This window comes from Loxodonta africana, chromosome 9 (genome assembly GCF_030014295.1).
Source record: "Loxodonta africana isolate mLoxAfr1 chromosome 9, mLoxAfr1.hap2, whole genome shotgun sequence".
Classification (NCBI taxonomy): domain Eukaryota; kingdom Metazoa; phylum Chordata; class Mammalia; order Proboscidea; family Elephantidae; genus Loxodonta; species Loxodonta africana.
Window position 1 is genome coordinate 6195806 of NC_087350.1, and position 15338 is coordinate 6211143.

Below are 15338 nucleotides of genomic sequence, written 5' to 3' on the forward strand. Positions count from 1 at the left end.
TGTGTGTGAATTTGAATTTTGTTCTACATTTTTCTCTCCGTCAGGGACCCTCTATTGTGATCCCTGCCAGACCAGTCAGTGGTGGTAACCAGACACCATCTTGTTGTTCTGGGCTCTGTCTGGTGCAGGCTGTGGTAGTTGTGGTGCATTAGTTCTTTGGACTAAACTTTCCCTTGTGTCTTCGGTCTTCATTCACTTTTGCTCCAGCCGGGATGGGACCAGTAGATGTATCTTAGACAATTGCTCACAGGCTTTTAAGACCCCCGTTGCCACTCACCACAGTCAGATATAGAACATTTTCTTTATACACTATGTTGTGCCAATTATCCCCCAAGACCGTGGTCCCCAGTCCTCAGCTTACTAGCTCAGTCTCTCAGGGTGTTTTGATTTGTCTGTGAAGCTTCTATGACTTTGCCCTGGTCAAGTTGTGCTGAATTTCCCAGTATTGAGTACTCTCTTATCCTTCACCCAATTTACCACTTATCTATCTAGTTAGTGTTTTTCCCTCACCACTCCTTCCCTCCCTCATAACCAACAAAGATTGTTTCTTTTCTGTGTGGAAACACTTTCAAGCGTTTTTTTTTTTTTTTTAACTTTTATTGAGCTTCAAGTGAACGTCCACAAATCAAATCAGTCTGTCACACACAAGCGCACATACATCTCACTCCCCACTCCCAACTGCTCTCCCCCCAATGAGCCAGCCCTTCCAGTCTCCCCTTTCGTGACAATCCCGGCAGCCTCCAACTCTCTCTACCCTCCCATCCCCCCTCCAGACAGGAGATGCCAACACAGTCTCAAGTGTCCACCTGATATAATTAGCTCACTCTTCATCAGCATCTCTCTCCCACCCACTGTCCAGTCCCTTTCATGTCTGATGAGTTGTCTTCGGGGACGGTTCCTGTCCTGTGCCAACAGAAGGTTTGGGGACCATGACCGCCGGGATTCCTCTAGTCACAGTCAGACCATTAAGTATGGTCCTTTTATGAGAATTTGGGGTCTCCATCCCACTGATCTCCTGCTCTCTCAGGGGTTCTCCATTGTGCTCCCTGTCGGGGCAGTCATCGATTGTGGCCGGGCACCAACTAGTTCTCCTGGTCTCAGGATAGTGTAGGTCTCTGGTTCATGTGCCCCTTTCTGTCTCTTGGGCTCTTAGTTGTCGTGTGACCTTGGTGTTCTTCATTCTCCTTTGCTCCAGGTGGGTGGAGACCAATTGATGCATCTTAGATGGCCGCTTGTTAGCATTTAAGACCGCAGACACCACATTTCAAAGTGGGATGCAGAATGTTTTCATACTAGAATTATTTTGCCAATTGACTTAGAAGTCCCCTTAAACCATGGTTCCCAAACCCCCACCCTTGCTCCGCTGACCTTTGAAGCATTCATTTTATCCCGGAAACTTCTTTGCTTTTGGTTCAATCCAATTGAGCTGACCTTCCATGTATTAAGTGTTGTCCTTCCCTTCACCTGAAGCAGTTCTTATCTACTAATTAATCAGTAAAAAACCCTCTACCTCCCTCCCTCCCTCCCCCCCTTGTAACCACAGAAGTATGTGTTCTTCTCAGTTTATACTATTTCTCAAGATCTTATAATAGTGGTCTTATACAATATTTGTCCTTTTGCCTCTGACTAATTTCGCTCAGCATAATGCCTTCCAGGTTCCTCCATGTTATGAAATGTTTCACAGATTCGTCACTGTTCTTTATCGATGCGTAGTATTCCATTGTGTGAATACACCACAATTTATTTACCCATTCATCCGTTGACGGACACCTTGGTTGCTTCCAGCTTTTTGCTATTGTAAACAGAGCTGCAATAAACGTGGGTGTGCATATATCTGTTTCTGTGAAGGCTCTTGTCTCTCTAGGGTATGTTCCGAGGAGCGGGATTTCTGGGTTGTATGGTAGTTCTATTTCTAACTGTTTAAGATAACGCCAGATAGATTTCCAAAGTGGTTGTACCATTTTACATTCCCACCAGCAGTGTATGAGAGTTCCTATCTCTCTGCAGCCTCTCCAACATTTATTGTTTTGTGTTTTTTGGATTCATGCCAGCCTTGTTGGAGTGAGATGGAATCTCATCGTGGTTTTAATTTGCATTTCTCTAGTGGCTAATGATCGAGAGCATTTTCTCATGTATCTGTTAGCTGCCTGAATATCTTCTCCAGTGAAGTGTGTGTTCATATCCTTTGCTGACTTTTTGATTGGGTTGCTTGTCTTTTTGTGGTTGAGTTTTGACAGAATCATGTAGATTTTAGAGATCAGGTGCTGGTCGGAGATGTCATAGCTGAATATTCTTTCCCAGTCTGTAGGTGGTCTTTTTACTCTTTTGGTGAAGTCTTTAGATGAGCATAGGTGTTTGATTTTTAGGAGCTCCCAGTTATCTGGTTTCTCTTCATCATTTTTGGTAATGTTTTGTATTCTGTTTATGCCTTGTATTAGGGCTCCTAGGGTTGTCCCTATTTTTTCTTCCATGATCTTTATCGTTTTAGTCTTTATGTTTACGTCTTTGATCCACTTGGAGTTAGTTTTTGTGCTTGGTGTGAGGTATGGGTCCTGTTTCATTTTTTGCAAATGGATATCCAATTATGCCAGCACCATTTGTTAAAAAGACTATCTTTTCCCCAATTGACTGACACTGGGCCTTTGTCAAATATCAGCTGCTCATATGTGGATGGATTTATATCTGGGTTCTCAATTCTGTTCCATTGGTCTATGTGCCTGTTGTTGTACCAATACCAGGCTGTTTTGACTACTGTGGCTGTAAAATAGGTTCTGAAATCAGGTGGAGTGAGGCCTCCCACTTTCTTCTTCTTTTTCAGTAATGCTTTGCTTATCCGAGGCTTCTTTCCCTTCCATATGAAGTTGGTGATTTGTTTCTCTATCACCTTAAAAAATGACATTGGAATTTGGATCGGAAGTACATCGTATGTATAGATGGCTTTTGGTAGAATAGGCATTTTTAGTATGTTAAGTCTTCCTATCCATGAGCAAGGTATGTTTTTCCACTTAAGTATGTCCTTGGTAATTTCTTGTAGTAGAGCTTTGTAGTTTTCTTTGTATAGGTCTTTTACATCCTTGGTAAGATTTATTCCTAAGTATTTTATCTTCTTGGGGGCTACTGTGAATGGAATTGATTTGGTTATTTCCTCTTCGATGTTCTTTTTGTTGATGTAGAGGAATCCAAGTGATTTTTGTATGTTTATCTTATAACCTGAGACTCTGCCAAACTCTTCTATTAGTTTCAGTAGTTTTCTGGAGGATTCCTTAGGGTTTTCTGTGTATAAGATCATGTCATCTGCAAATAGAGATAATTTTACTTCTTCCTTGCCAATCCGGATGCCCTTTATTTCTTTGTCTAGCCTAATTGCCCTGGCTAGGACTTCTAAGCACGATGTTGAATAAGAGCGGTGATAAAGAGCATCCTTGTCTGGTTCCCGTTCTCAAAGGAAATGCTTTCAGGTTCTCTCCATTTAGAGTGATATTGGCTGTTGGCTTTGCATAGATGCCCTTTATTATGTTGAGGAATTTTCCTTCAATTCCTATTTTGGTGAGAGTTTTTATCATAAAAGGGTGTTGGACTTTGTCAAATGCCTTTTCTGCATCAATTGATAAGATCATGTGGTTTTTGTCTTTTGTTTTATTTATGTGGTGGATTACATTCATGGTTTTTCTGATATTAAACCAGCCTTGCATGCGTGGTATAAATCCCACTTGGTCGTGGTGGATTATATTTTTGATATGTTGTTGAATTCTATTGGCTAGAATTTTGTGGAGGATTTTTGAGTCTATGTTCATGAGGGATATAGGTCTGTAATTTTCTTTTTTTGTAATGTCTTTACCTGGTTTTGGTATCAGGGAGATGGTGGCTTCATAGAATGAGTTGGGTAGTATTCTGTCATTTTCTATGCTTTGAAATACCTTTAGTAGTAGTGGTGTTAACTCTTCTCTGAAAGTTTGGTAGAACTCTGCAGTGAAGCCGTTTGGGCCAGGGCTTTTTTTTGTTGGGAGTTTTTTTATTACCGTTTCAATCTCTTTTTTTGTTATGGGTCTATTTAGTTGTTCTACTTCTGAATGTGTTAGTTTAGGTAGGTAGTGTTTTTCGAGCTATTCATCCATTTCTTCTAGGTTTGCAAATTTGTTAGAGTACAATTTTTTGTAATAATCTGATATGATTCTTTTAATTTCAGTTGGGTCTGTTGTGATGTGGCCCATCTCGTTTCTTATTCGGGTTATCTTTTTCCTTTCCTGTATTTTTTTTAGTCAGTCTGGCCAATGGTTTATCAATTTTGTTAATTTTTTCAAAGAACCAGCTTTTGGCTTTGTTAATTCTTTCAATTGTTTTTCTGTTCTCTAATTCATTTAGTTCAGCTCTAATTTTTATTATTTGTTTTCTTCTGGTGCCTGATGGATTCTTTTGTTGCTCACTTTCTATTTGTTCAAGTTGTAGGGACAGTTGTCTGATTTTGGCTCTTTCTTCTTTTTGTATGTGTGAATTTATCGATATAAATTGGCCTCTGAGCACTGCTTTTGCTGTGTCCCAGAGGTTTTGATAGGAAGTATTTTCATTCTCGTTGCATTCTATGAATTTCCTTATTCCCTCCTTGATGTCTTCTATAACCCAGTCTTTTTTCAGGAGGGTATTGTTCATTTTCCAAGTATTTGATTTCTTTTCCCTAGTTTTTCTGTTATTGATTTCTAGTTTTATTGTCTTGTGGTCTGAGAAGATGCTTTGTAATATTTCGATGTTTTGGACTCTGCAAAGGTTTGTTTTATGACCTAATATGTGGTCTATTCTAGAGAATGTTCCATGTGCGCTAGAAAAAAAAGTATACTTTGCAGCAGTTGGGTTGAGAGTTCTGTATAAGTCTATGAGGTCAAGTTGGTTGATTGTTGTAATTAGGTCTTCCGTGTCTCTATTGAGCTTCTTACTGGATGTCCTGTCCTTCTCCGAAAGTGGTGTGTTGAAGTCTCCTACTATAATTGTGGAGGTGTCTATCTCACTTTTCAGTTCTGTTAAAATGTGATTTATGTATCTTGCAGCCCTGTCTTTGGGTGCATAAATATTTAATATGGTTATGTCTTCCTGATCAATTGTCCCTTTTATCATTATGCAGTGTCCTTCTTTATCCTTTGTGGTGGATTTAAGTCTAAAGTCTATTTTGTCAGAAATTAATATTGCTATTCCTTTTTTGCTTATTGTTTGCTTGATATATTTTTTTCCATCCTTTGAGTTTTAGTTTGTTTGTGTCTCTAAGTCTACGGTGTGTCTCTTGTAGGCAGCATATAGACAGATCGTGCTTCTTTATCCAGTCCAAGACTCTCTGTCTCTTTATTGGTGCATTTAGTCCATTTATATTCAGCGTAATTATAGATAAATAAGTGTTTAGTGTTGTCATTTTGACGCCTTTTTATGTGTGTTGTTGGCCATTTCATTTTTCCACATACTTTTTTGTGCTGAGACGTTTTTCTTAGTAAATTGTGAGATCCTCTTTTTCGTAGTGTTTGACTTTATGTTCGTTGAGTCGTTACATTTTTCTTGGCTTTTATCTTGAGTTATGGAGTTGTTATACCTCTTTGTGGTTACCTTAATATTAACCCCTATTTTTCTAAGTAAAAACCTAACTTGTATTGTTCTATATCGCCTTGTATCACTCTCCATATGGCAGTTCTATGCCACCTGTATTTAGTCCCTCTTTTTGATTGTTGTGATCTTTTACATATTGACTTCAGTGATTCCGTTATGAGCATTTTTTTTTAATTAATCTTAATTTGTTTTTGTGATTTCCCTATTTGAGGTGATATCAGGATGTTCTGTTTTGTGACCTTGTGTTGTGCTGGCATCTGATATTATTGGTTTTCTGACCAAAGAATATCCTTTAGTATTTCTTGTAGCTTTGGTTTGGTTTTTGCAAATTCTCTTAACTTGTGTTTATCTGTAAATACCTTAATTTCGCCTTCATATTTCAGAGAGAGTTTTGCTGGATATATGATCCTTGGCTGGCAGTTTTTCTCCTTCAGTGCTCTGTATATGTCGTCCCATTCCCTTCTTGCTTGCATGGTTTTTGCTGAGTGGTCTGAACTTATTCTTATTGATTCTCCCTTGAAGGAAACCTTTCTTTTCTCCCTGGCTGCTTTTAAAATTTTCTTTTTATCTTTGGTTTTGGTGAGTTTGATGATAATATGTCTCAGTGTTTTTCTTTTTGGATCAATCTTAAATGGGGTTCGATGAGCATCTTGGATAGATATCCTTTCGTCTTTCATGATGTCAGGGAAGTTTTCTGTCAGGAGTTCTTCAACTATTTTCTCTGTGTTTTCTGTCCTCCCTCCCTGTTCTGGGACTCCAATCACACGCAAGTTATCCTTCTTGATAAAGTCCCACATGATTCTTAGGGTTTCTTCATTTTTTTTAATTCTTTTATCTGATTTTTTTTCAGCTATGTTGGTGTTGATTCCCTGGTCCTCCAGATGTCCCAGTCTGCATTCTAATTGCTTGAGTCTGCTCCTCTGACTTCCTATTGCGTTGTCTAATTCTGTAATTTTATTGTTAATCTTTTGGATTTCTACATGCTGTCTCTCTATGGATTCTTGCAACTTATTAATTTTTCCACTATGTTTCTGAATAATCTTTTTGAGTTCTTCAACTGTTTTATCAGTGTGTTCCTTGGCTTTTTCTGCAGTTTGCCTTATTTCGTTTCTGATGTCTTTAAGCATTCTGTAAATTAGTTTTTTATATTCTGTATCTGATAATTCCAGGATTGTATCTTCATTTGGGAAAGATTTTGATTCTTTTGTTTGGGGGGTTGGAGAAGCTGTCATGGTCTGCTTCTTTATGTGGTTTGATATCAACTGCTGTCTCCGAGCCATCACTGGGAAACTTGTTTTTCCACAAAATCCGCTAAAAAAAAAAATGCAGTCAGATCCCTATCAGAACTGCCTTTGGATTATAACCGCCTCCCTGTTCCCTATAAGGATTAAAGTCTGAGATTTGGATCATATATGCTTGGGTGTAGCTGGTTCTGTGTTTTTAGTCCAATTAGGGATGGATTTATGGTCCCTGGGTTTTTTGTGGTTCCTTCTCTCAGGCCGGAAGAGTGGGTTAGGAAAAGACCAAAAGAAAAAAAAAGGGGGGGGGGAAGCAAAGCTGTCGCGGAGCCGGAGCCGTTCTCCCTCTGGCTCAGGAAATTTCAATGTTAATGAAGCCGCCTGGGGAGGGTGGGGGAGGGATCAGAGAGATAGGAGAGTAGCACCTCGGAATATAGCCAGAGTTGCTTGTCTTGCTTGGAATGACTATTTTATCTGAGATTCCCGAGGGGCGTGTCACCTATGTGTGCTGGCTGTGTGGAGATTGCCCCCGGGGATCTGGCCCACTGAAGCCGTGGTCAGATCCTCCACTGTCAGTCCAAAGCCCAGCATCAAGATTCCCCTGCTGGGACGCTGCACTCCCGGCTCCAAAATCAGTCGCTGCCTCCCGGGGACTTCTCGTCCCACCAGCCGCGTTGCTGCACCACCATCGCGGACCAGCTGGGCCCCCTCCCGGAGTTAGTTCAGGGTAGTAGAGCTGCGCCCCGTCCTTGCGCCATGACAGTGCCCAGTCAAAAGCCCGGCGCCAAGGTTCCCCAGCTGGGACGCTGCACTCCCGGCTCCAAAACCAGTCACTGCCTCCCGGGGACTTCTCCCACCAGCCCCGTCGCCACACTGCCCGGGCAGACTGGCTGGGCCCCCTCCTGGGTTCAGTTCAGGGGGGTAGGGCTGCGCCCCTTGTTTGTGCCGTCACAAGATTTATGAGTTCAGCTCCCCTGGGCCCAGAAGCCTGGCGCCAAGGTTACCTGACTGGGACGCTGGCTCCAGGCTCCGAAAACAGTCTCTGCTTCCCCGTATTTGTTCGTTTTCTGTCTCTAAATCTGTGTTTGTTGTTCAGGGTTCGTAGATTGTTATGTATGTGATCGATTCACTTGTTTTTCCGAGTCTTTGTTGCAAGAGGGATCCGAGGTAGCATCTACCTAGTCCGCCATCTTGGCCCCGCCTCCCTCAAGCGTTTTTAAAATAGTGGTCTCATACAGTATTTTTGTGATTGACTTATTTCACTCAGCATAATGTCCTCCAGATTCATTCATGTTGTGAGATGTTTTGCAGATTCATCATCGTTCTTTTTCTTTGCATAGCATTCATTTGCGTGTATGTATCATAGTTCATTTATCCATTAATCTGCTGATGGGCACTTAGGTAGTTCCCATCTTTTTGCTATTGTGAATAATGAAGCAATGAATATGGGTATGCATATGTCTATTCGTGTGATGACTCATTTCTCTTGGATATATTCATACAGTATTTTAAGGCAGTGCCATGTTGTTTTCCAAAACAGTTGAATGATTTTGCATTCCCACTAACAGTGCATGAATTCCAATATCACTGCAACCTCTCCAACGTTCATTATTTTCTGTGTTTATGATTCATGTCAGTAATGCTGGGGTAAGATGGTGTCTCGTTGTAGTTTTGTTTGCATCGCTCTAATGGTTAGTGATCATGAACATTCCCTCATGTGTCTGTTAGCTGCCTGAATGTCTTTGGTGAAGTGTCAGTTCATATCCTTTGCCCATCTTTTAAACCGGATTGTGTTTTTATTGTAGAGGTGTTGGTGGTGTATATTTCAAAGACAAGAACTTTGTCCAATATGTCACAGCCAAAAAATGTTTCCCAGTCCGTAGGTTCTCTTTTACTCTTTTGGTGGTTTTCGATGAGCCTAAGTATTTAGTTTTTAGGAGATCCCATTTATCGATCTTATCTTCTGGTGTTTGTGTATTGTTAATTATGGTTTGTATGCTGTTTATGCCGTATATTAGGGTCCCTAGTGTTGGCCTGGAACGCTAGGGTCAACACTAGGGTTGCATAGTGGTTAAGTGCTATGGCTGCTAACCAAGAGGTTGGCAGTTCAAATCCACCAGGTGCTCCTTGGAAACTCTATGGGGCAGTTCTACTCTGTCCTATAGGGTCACTATGAGTCAGATTCGACTTGACGGCAGTGGGTTTGGTTAGTGTTGACCCTATTGTTTCTTCCATGATCTTTATAGTTTTGGGCTTTATATTTGGGTCTCTGATCCATTTTGAATTAGTTTTTGTGTATGATGTGAGATATGGGTCCTGTTTCATTTTTTTTACAGATGAACATCCAATTTTGCCAAGCATTTGTTAAAAAGAGTCTTTTCCCCATTTATTGGACTTTGGGCCTTTGTCAAAGATAAGGTGGCCACAGGTAGATAGATTTACATCTGAGTTCTCAATTCTGTTCCATTGGTCAATGTGTCTTTTGTTGTACCAGTACTAGGCTCTTTTGACTACCGAAACTGTATAGCGGGTTCTGCAGTCGGGTAGTGTGAGGTCTCTTACTTTGTTCTTTTTCTTCGATAATATTTTATTTATTTAAGACCTCTTTCCTTTCCATATAAGGATTAGTTTTTCCATCTCTTTAAAGAATGCTGTTTGTAGATTGCTTTGGGTAGAAATGACATTATTTGCAATGTTGTGTCTTCCCATCTGTGAGCATAGTATACTTTTCCATTTATGTAGGTCTCTTTTGGTTTTTTGCAGTAGTGTTTTGTAGTTTTCTTTGAATAGGTCTTTTACATCCCTGGTTAGATTTATCCCTAAGTATTTTATTGCTTTAGGGGCTATTATAAATTGTATTGCTTTCCTGATTTCTTTTTCATTGTTCTCTTTATTGGTGTATAGGAATCCAACTGATTTTTGAATTTTGGTCATGTGTCCTGCTGCTCTGCTGAATCTTTCTATTAGTTCCAGTAGTTTCCTTGTGGAGTCTTTAGGGCTCTCTACATATAGTATCATATCATTCGTGAATAGGGATAATTTTACTACTTCCTTACCAATTTGGATGCCCTTTATTTCTTTTACTTGCCTTATTGCTCTAGCTAGGACTTCCAGCATTATGTTAAATAGGAGTGGTGATAAACGGCATCCTTGTTCCCGTTCTCAAGGGGAATGTTTTTAGCCTCTCTCCATTGAGAATGATGTTGGCTGTTGGTTTTGTAGAGATGCCCTTTATTTATGTTGAGGAATTTCCCTTCTATTCTGATCTTATTGAAAATTTTTTATCAGGAATGAGTGTTGGACTTTATCAAATGCCTTTTCTGCACCGAGATGATCATGTGATTCTTTTATTTTACTTCTGTGGATTACATTGATTGATTTTCTAATGTTGAACCACCCTTGCATACCTGGTATGAATTCCACTTGGTCATGGTGTATTTTTTTTTATATATATATATGGTGCTGAATTCTATTTGCTAGAATTTTGTTGAGAATTTTTGCATCTATACCAATATCATGAGATATTGGTCTGTAATTTTTCTTGGTGTCTCTGCCTGGTTTTGGTATGTGTTATTCTGGCTTCATAGAATGAATTCAGAAGTATTGTTTCTTTTTCTGTGTTCTGAAATATTTTGAGTAGCACTGGTGCAAGCTCTTTTCTGAATGTTTGGCAGAATTCTCTAGTGAAGCCACCTGGGTCTCATTTTTTTCCTGGGAGTTTTGTTTTTTTTTTTAATTACCTTTCCAATCTCTTGTTATGGGTTTGCTCAGATTTTCTACCTCAGTTTGTGTTAGTTTCTAGTGTGTTTCTAGAAATTTGTCCATTTCCTCTAGGCTCTCAAATCTGTTGGAGTACAATTATTCATAGTGCTCTGTTATGCTCCTTTTTATTTCATGTGGGTCTTTTTTAATGTTCCCCACGTCATTTCTTATGTGGGTTATTCGCTTCCTCTCCTGCTTTTCTTTTGTCAAGTTGGCCACTAGTTTCTCAATTTTCAAAGAACCAACTTTTGGTTTCATTAATTCTATTGCTCTTCTAGTCTCTATTTCATTTATTTCTGCTCTAGTCTTTATTATTCCCTTTCTTCTGGTGGCTCTAGTCTTCTTTTGCTCTTCTCTATTTGAATTGTAGGGCTAACGTTTTGATTTTGTCTTTTACTTATTTTTTGATGTGTGTGCCTACTGCTATAAATTGACCTCTGAACACTGCTTTAGCTGTGTTCCATAGGTTTTGGTATGATGTATTTTCATTTTCATTTGTTTCTAGAAATTTTTTTTATTCCATCTTTGATTTCTTCTATTACCCAGTGGTTTTTAAGCAAGGTGTTATTCAGTTGCCAAGTATTTGATTTTTCTTCCTGGCTCTTCCTGTTGTTAATTTCTACTTTAATGGTGTTGAGATCAGAAAAGATGCTTTGTCTTATCTTAATGTTTTAGATTTTGTTGAGGATTGCTTTGTGGTCTAAGATGTGTTTTTTTCTGGAGAATGTTTCACGTGCACTGGAAAGAATGTATACTTTGCTGCTGTTGGGTGGAGTGCTCTATATATGTCTATGAGGTCAAGATGGTAGATTGTGGCCTTAAGATCTTCTGTATCTTTGCTGAATTTCTTTCTAGATGTTCTGTCCTTTACCGAGAGTGGTCTATTGAAGACTCCTACTATTATTGTGGAACTGTCAATTTCTTTTTTCAATATTGTTAGTTTATGTATTTTGGAGCCTTTTCATTGGGCACATAGGTATTTATTATGGTTATGTCATCATGGTGGGCTATCCCTTTAATCATAATGTCCTTTCTTGTCTTCTATGGTGGCTTTTTCCTTAAAGTTTATTTTATCTGAGATTAGTATTGCCACTCCTGCTCTTTTTAGGTTGCTATTTGCTTGATATTTTTCCATCCTTTGATTTTTAATATAGCTATGTCTTTGTGTACAAGTTGTCTAACCCTACACCCTAAACCCTAACTCCAATCCTTAGTCACTAACCCTGAAACTCAACCCAAAACCACCACAGCCTAACACCAACTGTAATTCTAAACCTAATCCTAACCCTAAAGCTAAAATTAACCCTAACCCTAACTCAACCAAAAACACTAATTCTAAGACTAACCCAAACCTCTTACCCTAAATTAATACTACATATAATCTTTTCACTAGCCCCTATAACTTGAACCAAACCCTAAACCTAACCCTAACCATAACTCTAAAACTATCACTGAGCCTGACACTAAAGCTAACCTCAAAACCTAATCCTAAAATTAACCCTAACACTAACATTATCCCTAACTTCTAAACTTAACCCTAAAACTAAGCCTTACCCTAACCTCACATAATTGTAAACTTGAACCTACAGATCATAAACCTTACCCTAACCACAACCCTAAACTTAAACCTACACCTAACCCTAAATCTACCTGTAAATCTAAACTTACACCTAAACTTAACCATAACCCTACATCTAACCCTAAACTCTAAACCTAAATTTAATCCTAACTGTAATCCTATCCCTAGAGTAACACCATGAACTTAAACTTAAAAACCAACCCTAACCACTGACCTTAAGCCTAATGTTAGCCTTAAAACCAAGCCCTAACCCTAATATAACGCTAACACTAAACCCAGTTCTAACTCAAAACACTTAACGCTTATCTAGCCTTAACCCTACCCCTAGCACTAATAACCCAAACCCTAACCCTAACATAAAACCCTGTATTGTAAATCCTAACCCTAAAATTAAACACAACCCCAACTCCTAACCCCTAATTCCAACCCAAAACCAAACCATAAAATCTAAACCTTAACCAGAAACCCTAAACCCTAACTCTAACCCAAGCCCGAACCTAACACTTAACCTAAACCTTACACTAAACACAAACTTTACCTTAACCACTAAACCTAAACCCAAATGCCAAATCTAACCCTAACTTTAAGCCTAAAACTAGGCCTAATCCTATTCCTAAAACTAAACCCTAACCCTAAACCTAGGAACCCTGATAGCACTATGGTTGTGTTCCACTGCTAACCAAAAGTTCGGCAGTTCAAATCCACTAGCTGCTCTTCAGAAACACTATGGGCAGTTCTACTCTATCCTATAGGGCCACTATGAGTCATAATTGATTTGATGGCAATGGGGAGTGGGAACTCTAAACCTAAAACTAAAAATATCTAAACCATACTCTAACCTTAAATCTAAACCTAAGCCTAAGCCTAAATCTAAACCATAACCTAAATCTAACCATGACCCTATCCCTAAGCCTAAATCTAACAAAACCATAAATCTAAAACTAACACTAAGCCTAATCCTACCCTAACCCTCTTAATTCTAACCATAAACTTGACACTAACCTAAAACTAATATTAACACTAAACCTAACTTGAATATCCAGTTTTAAACCTAAACATAAACCTAATCTTAAACCATAACTGAACCCTAAATGGAAACTTAAGCACAATCCTAAACCTAACTGAAACTCTAAACCTAACCCTAAATGTAACCAAAATCTAACCTAATAACACAAGATGTCCTTTAAAAAACCTGGAAAGCTTTTACAACTTACCGTACTTGAATGAGAAAAAAGTATATAGTGTATTTTAATTAAAAATGTGTTGACAACTTTCTCCTCCGTGTTATACACAATATAGATTGAAACTAGGATAACTCTCTTGACTATGTCCTTGCATGAAAGAACCTTTGTACTGTTCCTTCATTCAAAGTTTGTACTGGGAACCTTCCCAACCTTGTAATAGAAGTATACTTTGAAAACCTGGAAAAATTATTTAGACACATGTACTTGAGTGTGAGACTCCATATTGTATTTTCATTCAAACGATATGTATGGAAATATTCTCTTGTTATACACGATGTTCCCTGAAAACCTGGAACACCCTCTTGACTTCAGGGACTTAAATGAGAGAATAAGTGTAGTGTTTCTACAAAGAATGTATTAGGAAGTTTGCTGTCCTTATAATACATGACATAGTTTGGAAACCAGGATAACTCCCTTGACTTCATGAACTTGGATGGGAGAATCTGTGTAGTGTTTTATCAGTCAAATAATGTATTGGGAACTTTTCCATTCTTGTAACACAAGCTGCACTTTGAAAACCTAAGAGATCATTATGTCTTTGTACTGCCTTGTCTTCCTCTCAATATAAAAGATCTATGACTACATTTCTTAGTCCCTCTTTGTTGTTTTAACGTTATCTTTTACATAATAACATCACTGTTTCCCTTTTTTGAGTGTTCTTTTTATCTTTATTTATTTTTGTGATTTCCCCGTCTGGGTTGACTTCTGATTGCTCTACCCAGTGTTCTAGTCTTGGGTTGATACCTTATATTACTGATTTTCTAACCAAAGAACTCCCTTTAGTATTTCTTGTAGTTTTGGTTTTTACAAAGTCCCTAAACTTCTGTTTATCTGGAGATGTCCAATTTTCATCGTCATATTTGAGAGACAGTTTTGCTGGATATATGGTTCTTGGCGGGCATTTTTTTCCTTCATTGCTTTATATAAGTCATCCCACTGCCTTCTTGCCTGCATGGTTTCTGCCGAGTAGTCCGAGCTTATTCTTATCAACTCTCCTCTTAAAATTCACTCTTTATCTTTGGTTTTGGCAAGTTTGATTATGATATGTCTTGGTGACTTTCTTTTAAAATCTACCTTATGCAGAGTTCGATCGGCATCTTGGATAGATATCTTCTCATCTTTCACGATATCTGGGAAGTTTTCTGCCAACAAATCTTCAACAACTCTCTCTGTATTTTCAGGTATCCCTCCCTGTTCTGGTATTCCAATCACTCGTAGGTTATTTCTCTTGATAGAGTGCCACATGATTCTTAAGGTTTCTTCATTTTTTTTTAATTCTTTTATCTGATTTTTCTTCAAATATATTGGTGCCAAGTGCTTTATCTTCAAGTTCACCAATTCTGCCTTCCAGTTACTCAAGTCTGCTCTTCTATTGAGTTGTCCAGTCCTGTAATTTTATTGTTAATTTTCTGAATTTCTGATTGCTGTGTATGGATTTTTCCAGCTTATTAAATTTTTTGCTTCAACTGCTTTATCTGTGTGTTCCTTGGCTTGTTCTGCGTATTGCCTGATTTACTTCCTGATGTCTTGAAGGGTTCTGTATATTAATCTTTTGTATTCTGCCTCCAGTAATTCCAGGAAGGCACTTTCATTTAGAAGATCCCTTGAGTCTTTGTTCTGAGAGCCTGTTGAGGTGACCATGGTCTGTTTATGTGACTTGATATTGACTGTTGTCTCCAAGCCATATATTGTATTTGTTTGCTCACTGTGTCGTAGCTTCTTGCTTTGTTTCTTGATATGCCCAAATGGGTTGCTTGAGTGAGCTAGCTTATTTTCACCTTTGGAGCTCTGACATCCTGTCCCTAGATGGCTAGAGCTCTTATCAGGTATATCAGTCTAGGAGTTCATTCACTTTTCTTGTGTGGATTCAGCTCAGGTGTCCAGGTGGCTGATCATCAAATGTGTGGTGCAGGCTCTGTCCTACAGTCTTAG